Source organism: Ammospiza nelsoni, chromosome 3, assembly GCF_027579445.1.
Source record: "Ammospiza nelsoni isolate bAmmNel1 chromosome 3, bAmmNel1.pri, whole genome shotgun sequence".
Classification (NCBI taxonomy): Eukaryota; Metazoa; Chordata; class Aves; order Passeriformes; family Passerellidae; genus Ammospiza; species Ammospiza nelsoni.
In genome coordinates this window covers 23,301,291-23,321,672 of record NC_080635.1, presented here as the reverse complement: position 1 = coordinate 23,321,672, position 20,382 = coordinate 23,301,291, and positions in this window count along the sequence as shown.

Here is a 20,382-nt window from a genome sequence, read left to right as displayed (position 1 = left end):
TTGCAGCTGCTGTACCTTGAAAGTTTTGCATTACAAACCCTTCAGAGGGGAAAAGCCCCATGAAATAAATTCAGCAGCAGGTCAAGTTTTTGCACAAAGGACTGTAAAATTGACAAGCTGAGAGGATGGGAAGCAATGAGGAGGAGACTGAGGAGAAAATACACATTCTTGCATTCAGAGAGGGGAGCATATGAATTCTACTAACTCCAGGTTTTTATTATCCATTCCTTATGTTCTGTAAAGTAATATTTAAATACAGTGCTCAGCTGGACATTTTGAAAGTATGTAATTACTTACTCTCTTTCTTGTAATGAAACTAATAGCCCTATATGTTATATATGTCTTCATATATATGCTAATTTTCAAAATAGTATTCATTAACCTTCAGAACAGAGAGTACTTGAATTATCTTTAGGACCACAATTTAAACTGATTAAAAGACTGATTATTTGATGAGTATAGAACTTCAAAAGTGAAATTACAGAGTCTCCTTAAATCCTTAATAAGTCAAAATTTAAAGTATTGGGATTGTCTCTAAGGAAGGATTCCAGTGTGATCATCCATGATTTCTGTTGGTTTGCTTACCAAGTCATTCCTAGAAAAGCAGAAAAGTTTAGGATCTGTGCCTAAATTTAGTCTCTTTTGGAAGGGAAACTTTTCTGATTAAAATTCATATCTAGGAGCTCTCAACATGCTCAAAAAAGGCTTTAAGTGATTCAGTAAGTAAATATTTTGCATTAAGTGATACAGTAAGTAAGTAAAGCCGCTTAATTTTTTTAAAGCAACAATATTAGAGTTTCTTATTGTGGAACAGCTAGTCTCAAATGTTTTTCCATTAATTTATTTGTACTTATAGTCCCTTCAGATATGTTGGGAGAAAGTTTTTCAATATATTTCAAGAAAGTTTTTCAACCATCACCAGAATTCCATGCACCATTATTGTCACAGATATTTTCATTATGAGGTCAGTCACTATTTCTCTAACTCCCAATGCCTACAAACCCATGATATAATCCCAATAATAAGATTCCTCCCTGCCTTGTTTCTCCTGCAGGAGAAAATGCACAGAATTCACATTAAAGTTACATCATGAGCAGTGATGGCAGAATCTCTTCCAGGTTCTGCAAAATGTGGTGCAGCTCCAGCTTTCCCTGAATGCAGCACCTTTCTGTACACCTGGAAGGGATGGTCCCAAGGCAGTGAGGGAGTGTGCAGAGCCTCTGGGAACAGGTAACACACAGGAGCTGATGGCAAATGTAGTCACCTACCTTTGCTGGGAGCTCTAACAACCATCCTGGGGGCAAGAGGCCTTCATTCTCAATCATATGATGATAAAGTTGAAAATACTGACATAAAAAAATTATTGGAAAAAAAAAAGTGGCTTGAGATTGTGAAATATTTTTTGAAAGTTTGAAATGTTGTGCTGATTATCCTGTCACCCAAATTCTGAGATAGATTGTAGCCAGGGAAATGTTAGGAATTTGACAGCTTGGGAAAATCACTGACATTTTATGCACTCTACACAGTATTTTGTCTTTTACATTTTTACAGAAATGTGTACTTAGCTAAGGACTATTCTCCTTGCTTCCATAAGTGGCAGAGCAGTGTCAGGGAGACTGTCATCAGGGTTTTGTTTCCAGTAAACAAAGACTGATATTCATCCTTCTGTTACTCACTTCTCCCTCTCAGAATCCTCTAGTTAGAGTCTTTTCCACTGTGCTGTTTCTGTTATTAAGCTTCCAAATAAACTGTTGTATGCATCAATAAAAGAGAGAATTACAAGAGTAGGAGGAACAAAAAATGAAAAAAGCTTTCTAGCACTTTTTTGTTGACAACCTATGTTTTCGGGAAAGTACATAGTAAATGAAGACTTACACTGCATAAAATCCACACAAACTCTGTGGGTTTCCTAAACCAAAATTATGTTAAATCAAAAATCTGTCATGTGCCTCAGTAGTGTGCAGAAAACTGTGCTGTGGAAGGCCAGTGTCCACAAAGGAGGCAGAGGAGCCCTGCAAGGATGTGCCTTGCCTTGTCTTGCACTCAGGAAAGGGTAAGCCACAGTCATGACAATCAGATCCTGAGACCTCTTCAGATGGCAAAGATTTATATCCATGGGCTCAAAGTTACAGGGGAATCTGGTCCTGCTTTGCAGTCAGTGAGTTTTGAGGTGGGAGAAGAAAGAAGGATTTCTTACAGATTTTTTTTTTTGACTGTATAAATAAGGACATTTTAATGTATGTGAATATAGTAATTCTTTTTTCTGTTGTGTTGAGGACCTCGAGATCCGTGACACAAGGGACTCTCTCAAAACTCAGGGACAGGACAAGGGGAAGTGGCTTCAAACTGAAAGAAGTCATGTTTAGATTAGCTGTTGGGAAGAAATTCTGTACTGTGGCAGTGGTGGGGCACTGGTTGCCCAGAAAAGCTGGGGATGCCTCATCCCTGGAAATGTTCAAGGCCAGGATGGATGGAGATCTAAGTGACCTGATCTAGTGAAAGGTGTCCCTGCCCATGGCAGGGGAGTTGGAACTGGATGATCTTTAAGCCCCCTTCCAACTCAAACTGTTCTGTAATTCTGACAGGATTGTTTGGGCGAGTCACACCGAGCTCCCAAGCCACAAGTTCAGCACCATCAGTACAGGGATGTTTGGTCAGAGCTCTCAGGTACATTCCCTGATCTCTCAGGGGAAATCCCCAAAGGGACCTTGGCACCTCTGATGAACAGAGCAGAAAGTATGTCCTCTGCATAAGCTGGTGGCAGTGGCACCAAGTGTGCATCCCTGTGTCTGCTGGCAAGAAAAACTGAAGTGCTTCAACAGTGCTGATACTCACAGGGCTTCCAGTCACCTGCCAGAGGAATGGGGCAGCCTGCCTCTCTCTGAGCCACCTTCAATCTGTGGGATCTCAGGAAACCTTCCTACCACAGTGACATAATAGTTCTGATTCTGTTTTGCTGGTCTCTTTGTCAAAACATATATTTTTAAAAATTTTTTATGCTTTCTGCGAGAGTCATTTGAGAATGACAGCTGTCTAGGAAGTCTTAAAGTGGTGCATAGGATCTTGGAGCAAAGTTGGAGACTATGGCAAATGAGCCACATCAGTACATCATTAAGTTCAGAGCCTTCACAGAAGAGCTGTGGCTTCTGAGAATGAAGGAGACTTTCTCTTCTGCAGCTATATTTGCTGCTTTTTAAGCTGGCTTCACAGTTAACCAGGATTTCTCTATCTCAAAACCTTTTTTGTGATGCTGAGTTTCTAAGACTTTCTGAATTTGAAGACACTTAGAGACTTTCTGGATTAGAAGACCAGTCCCAGCTTTATCACACTGCAATGCTGGGTGTGGTAAAAATCCCTAAAACCATAAGTGAAAAAAAAACAAAAAAACCCCACTCATCAGGTAAAGCAAAGGAAAAAAATTTGATTTACAATCTGCTTCTGCAGAAGGCCTCATTAATCCTATATGTGCAATTAATTATTCAAATAACTTGTTGAAAATTGATATAATTATTTCTAATTATTCTTGGTTAGAGTCCTAATTATGTGATTACATCTAGATGCATGCATTATAAATGCAGAAGGTACAGCCTAGATGAGGAGGAAATGTCATTTTATTTTTCAATTTATTCATTTTTACTAGTTAAAAAATTCACCAAGTCTAATTTTCATGATCCTAAACAGAGGTTCACTGAACTTATCTTTATTACATTTCTTTTGGTAAGTTAAGTGGTAGAACCTCTGTGGTTATGGAGGCAAAATTCACTGGTTTTTTAATATTTAGGAAGGCTAAAAAGCACCTTAGAGTTGAGTGATTGACATGCAAGTAATGTGATTGTGTGTTTCCTTTATAGAAAATCAAGCCTGTAGTGTTAATATGAGTAGGTTATTCCTAGGAGAATATAATTATTGGAGAAGCAGCAGTTAATTCAAAGTTAGTTTGTTTTTAATCCATCTGAGTCTTTGCCTTTCTTTGCCTTCATGACACACGTTTGAATTTGACATTTCTTTCTACAGTAAATTCAGCTGTGTTCTTATGATTGTCTAGCACAGCAAACTTTAGTGCTCAGAGCAATGATACTTCAGCTGGAAAGCACTTTCTGCCACGAGGCTGCTCACTAACTCATGCTAACCAAGAGGACAAAGCATCCATTTGTGAAATCTCTCATCCTCTTCAAGTTACTGAAGAACCTCAGACACAAATTTTAAAGTGTTATCTAGAGATACCACATCAAGCCCAAATCACATCAATACCATTATTCTTAAAGTGTTATCTAGAGATACCACATCAAGCCCAAATCACATCAATACCATTATTCTTTTTCCCATTTAAATGACAGCAAGTACTGTTAGACACAGCAAGAAGTGTCTCTGAAGTAAGGTAAACTACAGAAACACAATCTGTAATTTATGTATGGCCATTAAATAACAATGGAAGAGAGTTCCAGCTCCATTTGGCACAATTTTCCAAAATCTTTGATACAAAGTGGCCCAAATTTAACAAGACACTGTTCTAGTCCTGATGTACCTGAAGATGAGAAATGTTCTCAAATAAGCCCAATGAAAGAGGCTGCACAAGAAGAGACAGACATAAAGACAGCAAGATCCTCTCCTCTTATTGTAGTCATTTAACAGTGTTGTTTCAGAGATTTTGAAATCACTCACCAATACCAAAAATAAGGATTATAAGAATATATTAATACTTTCATCTCTTAGTCTTATTGGAGAGCAACTGGAAATTCTTGTCTTTAAGGGAAGTGCTCTGATGATCTTTAATGGTCAGGTCTACCTTCTATATGTAATGAGGCATGAAGATTTTTCAGCAGAGATGGAAATAGCTGGCCACCACATGATGCTTATGAAGACCATGGTTTGGCTCATTCCATGTCGTTCTGTCTGTAATCTAACTTTCAAAGTTTCACATGCACTGCTGTCAAGGGAGGATGTTGTGAAGCAGAACATAAAATGTCTTACAACCTGTGCTACCTGCACACACCAGAAGAGAGCATCAAATGAAACTTATTTCTCTTCACACAGGATGACTACCATCTTTCAGCTCAAGGATTGGTCATATATTTTTTAAAAAAACAGCTGCCAGCAGAGACACAGTGTGACCCCTATTCCTATCGTTTGAACAATGTCCAAGTTCAGTCCTCATCAGTCCTACATTTTGCTTACTTAGCAGCAAAAGGAGAAGAGAAAATGGCACTTATCTATTACAAGTGGAATACCTGTTTCAGGTGTGGTTTAAACTTTACGAGCAAGCAAGAGGTGGGCAGTGAGGCTTGTAGGGACATTGTCATCAATGGAAATAATAGAAGGGAAGGGCATTTAACTCTTTAGGGAACTCACTGCCTCATCTCATCCCTTCTGTAAGGCAGGACCCATCTATGCCTCTAGAACATTTCCACTTAACAGATACATTTTAGCAAATTTTGCTTTCATGTTCATATATGTTTAGATATTTTCAGCTGTCCTGATTTGAAACTGTCAACAAACACTATGGGTAGACATAAGTATTTAAAGAGCAAGGTGGCCACCTTACTTCTTTTTTCTCACAGTTTTTGAGCTTTATTTCTGTAAGAGGCTTCCAGGAAGACACTTCATGACATCAATATAACCTCTTGCCTGGGCAGCACCAGCTTCTGAGGGGAACTCATTATGGAATTCAGGTTAATAGGAGAAAGCAGGGAGCCAGCAATTGCAGGACTGGTACAGCCAATGATTGTGAAAGCTTGTCCTTTGCTTCACATTTTGTTCATATAGAAATACCTTGAGAAGGGAATTTCAAAACCAAAAGTACATACATACAAACTTCCACACATACATACGTATGTACGTACATTTAGTGGGAGTCCTTTAGACTGTTTCTTAACTCTAGCACAGTCTCCAGTAGTCACAGTGTATTTGCCTGTTCTGTATTTCACCCATGATCCTGAATGCCGTCCTGTAGCACAGCCTGATTTATCCCCTCAGAGCCCATTCGGAGGGGATGTGTGCTGACTAGACACACATTACCCTCACTGCAGAGGAGGGGTGTGAGGCTGGAGCTGGGAAAGAAGGCTCAGAACACTTCAGTGAGTGAGCTAAGGACACCTCTGATAGAGAAGGGGAACCTTTGCAGTTCCTGTGCAGCCACAGGCACCAGGCAGGCTCAGCACTAAGGTCACAGCACTGTGCCACGGTGCCTGTCACAATGTGCCAAACTCTGAGACTCAGCTGCTGGTGGCAGCACAGGAAGTTCAAGGCTGATCTTCCAAGTGGAAGAGAAGAAACAGATCATGATTTTACAGGTCACTGAAGCTGTTCCTGTCATGTTCAAAGGGGAGTTATTCTGGCACTCAGCGAATCCAGCAACAGAAAATGTCAGAAGCTACCTCGAAATATCTGGGACCAGAGGGAGAACTTGCTGCATGGAAGATCTCTACTCAGGATTTTCCAGGGGAATTACCTGTCAGTTGGATTATTTGCCCTCTGTGACAGCTCATAGAGGGTAAAAAATGTCACTGCAATAGAGAGTAGTTCTATATTTTTATCTGGCTATCTTTTGTCAGGCTTTCCTGGAAAGGCTGGACTGCACTGTCAGAAATTAAAAGCACCTCAGAGTGCTTAAGGAAAATGCTCAATAGGGACAGAACTCAGTTACAGGTTATGGCTGTGCTTCACTTGTCTGTGCACAGAGTGGACCCTCAAACAAAGCAAGGGCACCTATAAAATGAGCAGGACTAAAAGGGCTAAATGCATCAGGAATGACTCTGAATTTTGAGTGAGGATGAGCCCCTAACACAGCAGCCTAAACCAACACCAGTCTTTATCATTCAGGGCTTAATGTTTGAGAGAGCATTATGTCAGAATCATATCTGATTGTTACACGCATTCCAAACCCACTGCTAAGGATGACTGGGAAACATGAAAAGCAGTTCTGGTCTGGCTGACTGTGCCTTGAGCCAGCAGCACTCTGGGGCATGAACAGCCACTTGCTGATGGTTTTGGTCTCATGGCGCTTGCCAAGGCTTTTCCTAAAAGATCTGCAGATCTCCTTCCTGAGTCAGACAAACTGCACTGTAGGCCCCTTCTGCAGTTTGCATGACTGGCACTCCATCAGAAGTTGGCTTGATGGGATCTGTGGTTATTGTCACAATCCAAACTCTTTCCCACAAGAAAGAGTAAGTGGGGCACTGCAAAATGCTTTTGCAAGACACCTAAGACGTTTCTATTTCCAGGGTAATAATTTCTGAAAACTTCTGCAAAGCACAGTTTAAAATGGTCTTCAAAAAGTGGGAAAGAGAGGGTGGGAAGGAAGGAAGGAAGGACAGAAGGAAGAATGGAGGGAGAGGATGGGAAGGAAGGAAGGACAGAAGGAAGAATGGAGGGAGAGGATGGGAAGGAAGGAAGGACAGAAGGAAGAATGGAGGGATAGGGAAGGGAAGGGAAGGGAAGGGAAGGGAAGGGAAGGGAAGGGAAGGGAAGGGAAGGGAAGGGAAGGGAAGGGAAGGGAAGGGAAGGGAAGGGAAGGGAAGGGAAGGGAAGGGAAGGGAAGGGAAGGGAAGGGAAGGGAAGGGAAGGGAAGGGAAGGGAAGGGAAGGGAAGGGAAGGGAAGGGAAGGGAAGGGAAGGGAAGGGAAGGGAAGGGAAGGGAAGGGAAGGGAAGGGAAGGGAAGGGAAGGGAAGGGAAGGGAAGGGAAGGGAAGGGAAGGGAAGGGAAGGAAGGAAGGAAGGAAGGAAGGAAGGAAGGAAGGAAGGAAGGAAGGAAGGAAGGAAGGAAGGAAGGAAGGAAGGAAGTCCCTGTCCTTGGGGGAATTTCTTCCCATTTAAGTAGTCTTATTGCTGGAAAAATTGACATGTATTTCTTTTATCAGGATTATTTCATGTCCTGGCAGAGTCCCTTTAAATGCCAGCAGTAATTCTTCATTGCCCTTGCTGTCTGCCACCTCCAAAATACTCATCAGCAAGTGCAGCTACCTATCAGCTGTGTTACACAACCATCTGTGCAGCTTTTGATTATGTTTTTTGGGTTTTTTTCTTCCAGGTTGCTCCTATGCTTCTGGAAAGAGAGAAAGGGACAAAATGTTACAGTGATGCTACAACAGGGTGATACATTGTGAGTAGCTAAGGTATACGTGAGACAGTTTGGGGTAATGGCTGCTGACACCTCAGGCAGTCCACAGCCCCCAGGTCTGCACAATTAGGGTGATAACAATTACTGTGGTATGTGACAAACAAATGCTTAAATCCATGGAGAACTGCTCTTTCAGAATGTGAAATCTGATTTCTGTGCTACTTCATTCAGTTTCGGAGAGGCTGAAGGTCAGGATCTGAGACTATTTTGCTTCCATCTTGGTGATTTCAGTATCATCTTGAATTTACCTTGAAGCCTGGAAATGTGTAATAAAAATTCAGATTGGAATGAATTTTACGGATCACACTGATCTGTAATTGCCCTCTCTTTTTCTATTTAAAAACAGAAAGAAAACATTACTTGTATTGTTGTGTAAAACTCATTTCAAACACCCTGATTACTTCTGTCTGTCTTTCTGTTAGAAGCTTATCTCATCAATAAAAAGGATGAAGAGGCATAACAAGCTCTGAGAATCAAAATTCAAGAGCAGTCACTCAGATCACTGATGAATTAAAGCAGAAGAAATAGGGGAATTTTGTAGAAAATAGATGCAGAGTTTCAGTGGGAAAAAGATGCAACCCTGATGTAGGTTTGCAATGCCAGCTAAAAATAACATTTTTGTGGTCAAATGCATGTTTAGCTAATTAGATCATTTGATTCACAGAATATTAGTTTGAATAAATACAGGGCTCCAGAGCTCTCTGGAGCTCATTCCCTTTTGTCCTTAGGGAAGTACCCACATGGTGTAATCCTAGTGAAGACAGCAGCTTTGTCTGGGTCCCTGGGGCATGGTGCTCATCCCTCAGCACACATGAGTGCATGAAGCCCCTCACTGGCTGCCATCCTGAGAATCTGCTAATTCAATTTCTCAGTGACTTTCAGCATTCTCTCTGATCCTGTAAGTCCTGAGTGCAGGGAGTTAATGTGTTCTCTGCAAGAGGTGATTATTGTATTAATTAGTCACACTCCAAAGCTTTATATGGATGAGACTGAAGCATTTAAAAGTCAAAAGTTACAATGCCACCTCCCAGAATTATGTCAAAGTGACCCCACAAATAAAATCTTCACTGGGATTGCTCAGGAAAAGCAATTCCCCCTCTGGCCACAGGGAGCCACACGGCCACCGCTGTGAGCCCAGGGAAGAAAGCAAGGGAGAAGGCAAAATATGTCGAGTCTGTAAGGTCCCTGCCAGAGGAGTTTGCAGCAGGGGTTGTTCTCTCCTTGAGATTAACCCACCAGTTACACCTGCTTTCTCACCAGCACCTGCTGGGACCTTGCACTGTTCTTAGTCTGGCACACAGAGTGCATGGATAGCAAAATACTTGCACACAAACAGAGTAATTAGTGCAGACTGTTGTAGTAATATCAAGTTCATTTTTGACTGCAATTTTAAGGTCACTTTGCAAGATGGAGAACGACCATTAATCTGTGAAGCCCTAAGTAACAGCCGCAGTTGCTTGACCCCAGAGAATAATCCAGATTTTGTGTGATCACCCCAAGTATATGACTCTTAAACATCTAATTCTCTCTGTACCAGTAGCATTCTCATCAGTAACACCACAGATCAAAAGGCCTGGTCATTATTTCACACTCCATATATCTAGGATAGTTCTGGAATTAATGTACAGGTCTGGTAGCACTCAGATTCATTGTGCTTCCTAGACAAGAGCATCACATTCAGCTCCCTCAGCACCCTCAGCTTCTTTCTCAAGATCTCTACCTGGCTCTCAGAGACAGACTTGCACTGCACCTTCCCAGTGTCTTCCTCAACGTGTTTCCACAAAATTTCAATTTGGTAAGCCTGGAGATTCAAGAAAAACTCCTATAGATCTTTTCTTGCGAGGGAAGGAAAAAACCTTAAATGAACCAGCAGCCCAACAGAAAAGCATCCAGGGAATTATTCAGGTGCACTGAGGGATCAGTTTCCCTTGTTTCAGCCTGTCCTTATCTTTTCCTTTCTCTAGACACAGTACATGCACTACAAAGGTAGAAACAATATTCTTTGGGGATTTAAATTCTAACTAGGCATCTAAATAGATAATATTTAATTTTTTTCAGGTCCTTAATGCAATCTCAGTTACCAAAGTGTGTAAACATGTGGAGATATTGCCTAAGAGTTCAAATATTGAGATAGCTGGTTTGGACTGGAAGGTCTGCTGCATTGATTCTCACTGTGCCAGATCAGAGGAGGAGTACTGATAATGCCATGGACCTGCCCAGTGTCACATGCCAAGTTAATTGTGGATGCAGAGACTGAGCCTGCTAAGGCTGAATATCAGTCTGGTTTTCCATCTACTGTTCTTTGCTGCTCTCAAGGCAGAAGTTTAGCTGCTTGGAGGTGCAGATTTGACCTGTAAAATCAAATTACATTGTCTCAGTCCAAACATAACCTCAATTCTAAGTATCCCCAGCTTTGTCTGAAAGCTGATACTTCCTAAATAAAGAGCTTCCTCTGTTTTATATATCTAGTGGAGATAAAGTGTATCCTCCTTGGACTCTTCCTTGGAGGACTTTAGAAATGCTCTCTGACCAAATGATATTTGACATTTCCTTTGCCACTTTGCAAGGCTCCTCGGAGGGCTGAGCTACTGTTATTTCTGCCATGGAGGCAAAGCCACCATTTCACTGCCTTCAAGCTAAACAGTGTATGATGGGCAACAATTCAGAATTAATTTGACAGTAATGGAGTTGACAACTATTACTGTGAGGTATTTCTGCTATGAACATTGTCATCCTGTCCTCATTTCACACATACCCCACATCCCTCCCCAAGTTTTGGAATCTCTGAGCAGCAGACAGCCCTAATGCATACACATACACCCTGCTGTCCAGGCACAGCAGCAACTTTGGACTTGGCTTCTTTGGATACAGCAGCTGGAGGTACAAGACAGCCCCATCAGCAAGGGGCTTCAATGTACATGTCACACACAGGTCCATGGGAAGGGGCAATTCCTTCTAAACAGGAGTCAGGCCTAGAGTCATAAACTAATTTTGGCTGGAATTAATTTTTGGAGCTCGTGTGGTCCAACACCTTGCTAAAATCAGAGAATATCTTAGGCAAAAATTCTTATTGTTTTCTTTCTGGCTCTCTTTCTAATTAAAATGCCCAAAAGAAACTGGTGATGGGAGGATGCATTCTGGGTACATGACTAGAAAAACAATGCAGGTTTAATTTAAAATATGTGCCGTTCCTTTCTTTCTAACACAGGTATCAGTGCAGAATGAATAGCACTGAGACCAATATAATTATAAAAACAGATACAACTGGCTACAATCATTACACAATATCAGAGTGGTTCCTCTCCCTATCTGCAATGATTTGATGTATTATCACCCACATTGTAATTTGGGTCTTGCAACTCTGAGAATGAGGGCAAAGTCCTGAAATAATGAATGGCATAGGGTGAAAAAATCTGAGCAGCAGACTCTTTATACTGCACTCAAAAGCACTTCACTTCCCTTGGACTTCTCTTTCCATTTCTCAAATGAAATGTGATTCCAAGGTGCCTTGTGGGAGCTTGGCTCCTGCCATGCCGGATATCCCTGCTCAGCAGAGGCTGCATTGCCCCCAGGCTGCAGCACTTAGCACAGGAAGCACGGCACAGAGCTGCTCCAGGCTCACTGCCAGTGACTCGGACATGGCCTCTCCTTGATCCCAACCTGCTGGACATAATGAATTTGTGCCCTGCTTGGGGACAGCCAGGCTAAAGACAGATGCTGGAGCTGGTCACTGAAGAAACCCAACATGGCAAAAATGCCAAGATGTGTGAGGACAGGCATTGAAAGCAAGGACAGGTTCCTATCCAGCTGATGAAAGAAATTTCCTTAACTTTTAATGTCTCAGCAGCTAAATTTGTAAAATCAGAACTTAATGTTCTACTAATGTATTAACACAAAGTCTCAGCTCCATTCAAGTCAATAGGAGCCTCTTCTCTGACTTCACTCTGAATAGCTGGCGTAGGTTTATTTTAGTGACTAGCCCTGTACCACAACAACTATCATAAGATATCACGTATAACAATTGGTTTTATGATTTTTATCAGTATGAACCTTGGAAAACTTCAGGAAACAAGATGATTGCAGGAGAGCTCTGTAAATGTAATTTCTACAAGAATAACAACACCACCTACTTGGTCTAATCTAATAATGTTTGCCAGTTCTAGGTAGCAAATATCTCAAGTAGACTCAAACAGAACACAGTCAAGTAAGTTCTTCCTTTGCTTTAAACACAGACAACAGGAACATGAGTTATCCCACATGCTGCTGATAAAAATGGGGTGGTTTGTTTTTACTGAAACCCTCCCTGCTGGTTTCCTCTGTGGCCATGGGCAGGGCAGGCACAGGGCCTGTGTGTCACTTCTGCTTCTCTGGAATGAAATGAGCTCTGCTACCTTCACAGATAATGATCATTATTTTGATCTTTTGATAAGCTGCAGCATAGAAGAGCAAGATGCTTTCATTATTAATATTCTCATACATTTATCCTGTAGTAATTTATTGCACAAGACAAGAATTATTCCTCAAAGAAGTGTAGAGGATAAATCCTCTCAAGCTGTTCTATGAGTGACAGAACCAGGGAATGCTGGATTCCTGCAGATTTGAGTTCTTTGTCTCCTGAACTCCCTCCTCCCTTCATAGCAGCTCTGCTGCATGTTCCCTGCAACAGCCACATGCTGCAGTCACCACAGCCATCACAGACTGGCCAGCTGACCAGGTCAAATAAAATGCCTGCATTCTGCCCACTTCTTTCCTCACATGGGAGCTGTTCATCTGGGGAGTCTGCCCTCTGTGTAGCTCTTATTTTTTTCAGTAAAAAGCCCTCTTAGGATCACACTTGCAGGATTTAAAAGAAGCCGAGGATGGCCAGTATGTCTGAAATCTGTGAGGCAGAGTAACAACAGATTAATCAACCACAAAAATCTTCTCCTTTTTGGAAACTGGGGATGTTTCTCCCACCCCTTATGTGTGGGATGGAAACGCAATATCAAGACTCTGACAACCCTCTGTTTTATGGCAATAAGATGCAATACAATCAGCTTAGGGCATTTTCATGTTTTTAAGATAATTTCCATATGTTGTCATGATAGGGTTAAATCCTTTTTAATGTTCTAGATAAGCATTTAACAATATTACATCTTAATATAATCATTATAGATTTTCAAAGCTCTTGGTTTGGGGATAGTTCTTATATCATATTTTATTGAAAATTGCTAGTATGATGGAGTGAATAGAGGCTGTAATTTTGTCTAAAATTTCATACGGGAAAATGTCACATATGGAGAGTTTATTATAGACATTTATAATACCTTGAAAATATAAAGTATTGAGCCTAATCCTAAACCTGTCCTTTTTACAATGGAATTCAGCTTTCTGGCCTTAAGATCAGTATTCAATTAAGTCACAGGCTGAAGAAAGATGTGTAGGTAATAGGAGAAGCAGCAGCCTGTTCTTTGTCCTGGCTAACTGCAGACAGTCCAAATAGTTATTTTAATACATCTTACTCTGTTAGGGGTGTTACAGTATTGTGCATTTGTGCTTACAGCACTAGCACTAGCAAGGTCGTTGGTAAGCTCAGTTTTTTATTTGAGTGTGGCTTTACCTAAGCTAGCAGGAGCACCCAGGAAAGCTCACAGCTGTAAGGACACCAACTATATTGCAGCTACATGGATATGACTCTACCAAGATTGGATGAGGAGACTTTTCTTATTCAGTCCAGAAAATACAGTTCTTTTCCCAAAAGGCCCTCCCTAAGTTCTTTAATGGAAAAACATACTACATAATTATGTGACTCCTAATTAGCAAGAGCTGGCTCTGAATTCTTGTTTAAGATATTCTGGCCTGCACAGTTCTAAACTGACAGCTTTAACTCAATATGTTCAGTAAGGGTGTGACCATGTGCTCTGTGCTTCTCAGTGGTTCAGATCACTGACTTTGCACTGTGATTCCCATCAATTCTGTCTCCTGGTGGCTCACACAGACAGCTTAGTCAGCTCCATGAAAGGTTTCATTTTTTAAATGAAAAATTCAGATGAAGATTGCTGCTGTCTGTGATTCAACTGACTGTGAAAACTAGCAATGTCCTCTAATATTCATTGTTTGAATAGTGCTGGTGTACTGGAATGATAATCAAAGTAAAATCAATTGTAATGTTGGCTGCAAATAAGGTCTCTGTGATTAGATGATCTGAGGACACAGTTTGTGGTTTGTGAGACATCCAGAAGAAAAGAGGAAGCTTAGAAGACATACCACAAGGTGCAGGACCCCAATTTAAACCTCATTTGAAATGGAGTTGTTAATCCTTTGTTTCTGAGGTGAAAGTCATGCTGGTCACACCCAGCGGGAAATGCTGACCCATTACCTGACCTCTGTAGTTTCACATTAGACAATCACAGAATCTGGTGTCTCTTTGATCCCAGCACAAGCTAATTTAGCATATTGTGCTGACAGAGAATAGCTAGCTTTGGTTTGGGTGGGCTTAAAGTTTGTGTCAGTGCCATTCAGTGCAGAACACAAAAGCACAGGGAGGCAAAGTGACTTGGCAGGCCAGAGGGGAATGACTTCCAATGCTTTTCCAAGGCCAGTCCAGTGGAGAGACCACAAGGCTTCATGTGTTGCTTAAAATACTGAAATGCCTCCAACATTTCAGTGTCAAAATCAATAGCATTCTGATGAATTGGGACATTCATTTTCTTTCCCCTCCCCCCTTCCCATATTTTTAATCTCTTTCTCTCTGCTGGTATACTAAATTTGTTTTGAGGTTTCAGACAAGTTTGGAACATTTTAGCTTTTAATTTTAATTAGTAGACACAAGAGGACCTGACCCTTTTTATAATAACTGGAAGAGTTGAATAATCAAAGCCTGAGTAGTCAAGGTCAAAATATGTTTCTTAATGTACATCTTAGAGTTCTCTAATTCCAACTCTATGCACCACAGATGTTAATCTACAAAATGTTCAGAACCCAAATATTTGGGTTCTTTTTGTGAACAAATTAAACAAGACAGAGTTTTTAAAATTAAAATTAATAATATCACAGTTGCCTAACATTGCATGTAGTAGCAGTGCATCTGTCTGTGTTTAGGTCTGTTCCCATCAGCAATAATACTTAGGATAAAGCTGCTTCTGTCTTTAATACAGGATCTGTAATGTCACAGGAGGTTCAGTGTCTGCACCACAAGCACAATTACATAATGATGCATCACCCACAGCATCTATTGCTGTGCATTTGTCAACAAGGACGAGAGCACATGCTTAGAGGGATCAATGTTCCTGTTAACACATTGCGTCAGAGGGATGAGCAGCCACCCCCATGGAAATGGATCCAGGAGCAGGTAGCCTGGGTTTCTTAAGACATTGTTCTCATTCTTCCTGAAAGTAAGAACAAAATCATCTCTGCTTGGTCATGCTAATCTGTTTTCAAAGGTTGACACAATTTGTCAGAACAGGCTATTTCACCATTAAAAAAATTCTGAACTCAGGGTGCTGCTCCTGCAGCAATGGCTTTAGGAGAGAAAAGGGAGAAATTGGCCCACACACAGAGCTACACAGCAGCTCCAGTTCATGGCAGTGCTTACAACACTACAACTGGTGCACTTGGGGACCTAGGAGGAAGCTAACTAAATATGCTTGCACATGCCTGAGCCAATTAACTAAACCATGGCAAGCCTGTATGTAAGTACACAAGATCTTTTCCAGCCCTAATGATTCTATGATAATTACTCTACAAAGCTGCTTCCTATGTCTAACATTCAAAATTGCTTCAGCCAAGTAATTCTTCAGCTTTCTGGAAAGAACAACCGAGAAGTAAGGTGCTTATATCAGAAAAGAATAAAAGGCAGGAAGAGATTGTAATTGAATAAAAATACTGAGTCCCCTAACAAGGAACTGCTCAAAAGAGGGCAGGGTGGGGCATTTAACTGCTGCTAAATGTGCCACCAACCCCCATCAGGGTGAATGCTGAGTACTTGTCCCATAAATTCATCTTCAGTGGTGAGCTCACCAGACCCTCATCCTAAAATCTGTTTCTTTCACTGAACTTTCCTCCCCCTCCTCTGTGTCTGTTTGGAAACCTCCCGGAGCAGTGCCGTGAGATCTAATGAGCACTGTTAGCCAGCCCTCTGCTGCCTTGGTTCTTGGCCTGGTGTGTTCACACAGACTGGAATCAAAGCCTGCCCAAACCAATAAGCCACACTCTGGATGGAACATCTGAAGGCAGAACAGCCACCTACACTTTTTAATGTAGTGGTCACCACTGGCAGAGAAACTGAGAGGTGTAGGAGGCAAGCTCTGCATCTGCCACAAATAAATCAGACAATGACCATGAATTAAGACCCCCAGTGCTCCCATCCTTTGGGAAGCCTGGGAGAGCCAGTGCTGCAGATAGGAGAGACACTGCTGTGAGGAGGCAGCTCCAGAGGCTGCTTTTCATGGACTGCATGCAGCACTGACTGCAGGTTGTGTTTTGAACAGTACCCAGCAATGTCTATGTGACTGGGTTTGAGAGATTGTGCTTGAGCAGTTCTCTTCCACAGGGTATCTCACCTCAGTGAGCCAATCATCTGGTCCAGATGCAGCCTCAGGCATTCACTTTGTAATTCACTCCCTCCAATAAAAAGATAAGAATTCATGTTTTATACAGCTGGAAGAAAAGACTTTCTAGTACAGTGAAAAAATGTAGTGTATCCCTCTCATCTTGTCTACTTATCATTATAAATGTCACTTCTCTTTTTCATTTTGACACATATGCACTTACTGCCTTTTATTTCCACTTTTGTCTGAATGTTAAAGCAAATTTCAATTTTAAAATATCTTTCTAAGTCTTTTTTGTAGGTCTGTGACTCAGCTGAATAGAAGCACCTTCCAGCCTCTTTATTTTCTGTGTTTTAGGGTGCAGTCCTGAGAGATAAGTAAGCGAGCTTTCTCATCATTTGAGGCTTAAATGTGAGCCATTACTCAGCTAAATATCCAGATGGAATGTTGTCAGCAGAGTTCTTACCCAGCTCTGGGACAACAGGTGAGCAGGAAGAAAGACTGAGAAGAGAGCAGCATCTCACTGGCTATTTAGCTGAAACATTTCTTGTAAAATACCTCAGTCACTGCTTGAGCAGAAGCTCATGATTCCACAGATCTTGGCCTGAGAAATTCCTACCTGGGCCAGCACAGCCCAAGAGGTGGTACCAATGCTAAGCCAATGCCACAGAAGCCCAAGCCTTCCTGGTTAATCTCTTTGATGGTCAGTTTATCAAACACCTGATATCTGCCAGGGATCAGGGGGATGCAACATGATTAGTAACCTGCTGCATCATCAGAGAAAACTGAGGACAGCAACCAGTTTGACAGATCTTATATAACAAACAAGTGGGGTCCAAAAATCTCAGCACAGATATAATAATCTTCTTATTTATATATCTCCTTTTGGAGGGGATGAAGGACTCTTAACATTTCAGTACTGGAAACTTCCCCTGGTGGTGCAAGTTGGAAGAAAGAGAGTGTCCTGAAGGACTGAGTAGCTGAGCCTCTGGAGAACCACAGCAGGACAGGTAACACTGTCAGGCTGCACTGCCAGACAAAAAGGCACTGAGCAATCCAGGTGCAGCTGGTGCCTATGGGATGTTCTTTGGGAAATGTTCTCCAGCCTTCAAGAGGAAGTTAGATAGAACAGCACATTTCTCTCTAGCTGTGGCAGATAATTTCTGGAAGGATTTTGCATTTGGGATGTGTTCAGCAGAGATTTATCATCTTAAGGAAACTGGGCTTTGCTCAAGGTCAAGATAGGATGGCCTGTGCAATTGTTTGTGGCAAATCCTTAAACTACAAAGTACAAAAAAAAGTGAGCAGCCCAAAGCCTTGTACAAGCTGAAACATTCATTTTATCCTTTACATTAAACTTTAGTTTCTCTAGGTGTTCTTAAACTCAGTTTCAACCTAAAACAGGATCCTGGGCATGAAATAGCAATCCAAAAGTTAAATCACCGAGTGATTTTTAGTACCATGGGACTTTACTCAACTAAGAGCAGCACAGTTTAAATCAGACACCCAAGTTAAGTTTTTCTGACATTACTGCTAAATTCTGCTACAGGAAAAATCCTGTTCTATGTTCTATCTGAAAAATTATAAATTATCAACTGTTAATAGAAATTCCAACAGGATACCGTGACTCACCCTACCTTCCCAAATAAGGTGAATCACCAGAAAATATTGTGTCCACAGCAATGTTTGTATTTCAAATTGTTCAAACAGCTCATGTAGGATAGTGGGGTGCACTTCATTATCTTTTCAGCTCTCTGGAAAATGTGCTGGAATACAAAGCCCTACCAGAGCGTGCGAGTTTGTTGAATTACATATCCAGGGAGATGGTACACTCATGAGATCTGGTCATCATAAAAATACACGTGGCTTTGATCAGGTGGAGATAAATGCAGTTACACAAAGCGTGAAGAGTTTTACTATGGTTTGGCAGGACAGGAGAAAGAGTCACACTTTACTCTTCTGACCCCAGTCCTGGACACTTTCAAGAGCAGGTGTAAAGCTGCCAAAGTGCAAATGCACTTAAGTGCCTACCCACTTAACCTGAGTGGGTTGCAGGTTCCTGCAGGCTAGGCTGCATTTAGAGAGAGCCCGGTGGGAGAAACAAGCTGGCTTTCTATCCCCATCCTTTTCTGATTTAATGATCCTTTAAGTGCCCTGTGTCCCCTTTCCCATCTCCCAAGATGTAGAAAGTTGGTTTGACTTTCCCACTGATTTGGTTTTGTTTGCCTCCAGCTCTGCAGCAATGCAGATGTGTTCCTGGCAAAAGGAGACCCCACCTTTGATGTTTAATTACCAGCAGCCAGTGCACAAGGCAGGAAAGAGAGTAAGCAAATCCCAGTGCAGAGACTTTGCATACAGAGAACATATATTTTACATATGCATGTAAGTCAAGTCCTACTCCTTATGGAAACCCCTCCCCAAGAGCTCCTTTTTGCTGTTATTTTTGCCCCCTTTTAACAGTTTTAGCCTTCTTAGCCTTCAATAGCAGATGATGCAGTAATTAGAAGAAATAAGTATGATTAACCAACCACTAGCAAAATGTATTTTCTCTTCCTCCTGACTTGCAAACACCAAGGAGATAAAAAAACCACTGACAACTTTTGTAATACTAACTTCTGAGGTGGGTGCCATGCTTGTACTTCACCTTGTCACTGTAACACATACTTTTGGTACCAAGTAAGGGTTATTGCCCTAACCTGGAGACTTCCATGCAGTGCTGTAAGGAAGGAATGTTTTGCTCCTGCAGTTTTGATAATTTAGCTGCAGCTCTGGCCTGTCTTACTATGCAGCTTATTCCTGTTTCATCTTCTGAGCTTACAAAATACCAGATAAAAATAGATTATTGTTCTATCTAAATTCCCATAATCCTTGTGCTCATTAAAAATAAAGTCATGTAACTGTTCTTAGTCAGGATTGCACTAATTAGTGCAACTGGCACTTCTGACCTTGTGATTTCTACCCTTAATATACACCCAGGTTGGCTGTGCTGCCTGCATTAACATACCCAGGATATATAACACCTCCTTTCACAACAAAGTGCTGCAGAGAGAAATGCAAACCAGAAAATAAAGGTCAGGAGCCTGTATGGAGTTTCTCCACATCCTTATCCTTTGGCTTTATTGAATATTTCTGTATTTATTTCCATATAACAAATTAGAAATTCACAAATAAAAATCAGGAGCCAACTTTTCATAGATCCTTTAGGAGACAGGGCGGCTCTGGTTCAGGTTAGCAGTTTGTTGGTTTCTGTATCAGCTCCTGGGATCTCAAAAATTTCAGGGAAATAGCAGAACAAGCTTATTAAACTTGACCCCATTTGACTATTTTTTTTTTTCAATTTTAGAAAGAAGGACAGATTAGTATGAAGGAAGCAACTTCCCTGTTCTCCCTTCACCTTAGGGAACAGCTTTATCTTTTTAGCCTTCACTATGCAATAAAATTAAATGTGGATACTTTTGTGTAGGAAATTAAAAACTGTTGGCAGCAAATTTTTGTTCTGCAGCTGCTGACTTATGTATTGTTTGATTTATATGTGTCACTGGAGTCAGGAAATTACTAATCCATTAATCAATCTAATCCTCTTGCCACCAAGCTGTATGGATAAGTATTTAAATAAATTATACTGATAGGACAATCAATTCTCTGAATGTTGTAATAAAAAGCAGAAGGAACTTAACTATGCAGGTGATGGATCTACCACAATGAGAACAGAAATTTAAATAGTTCAGAGAAATGCTCA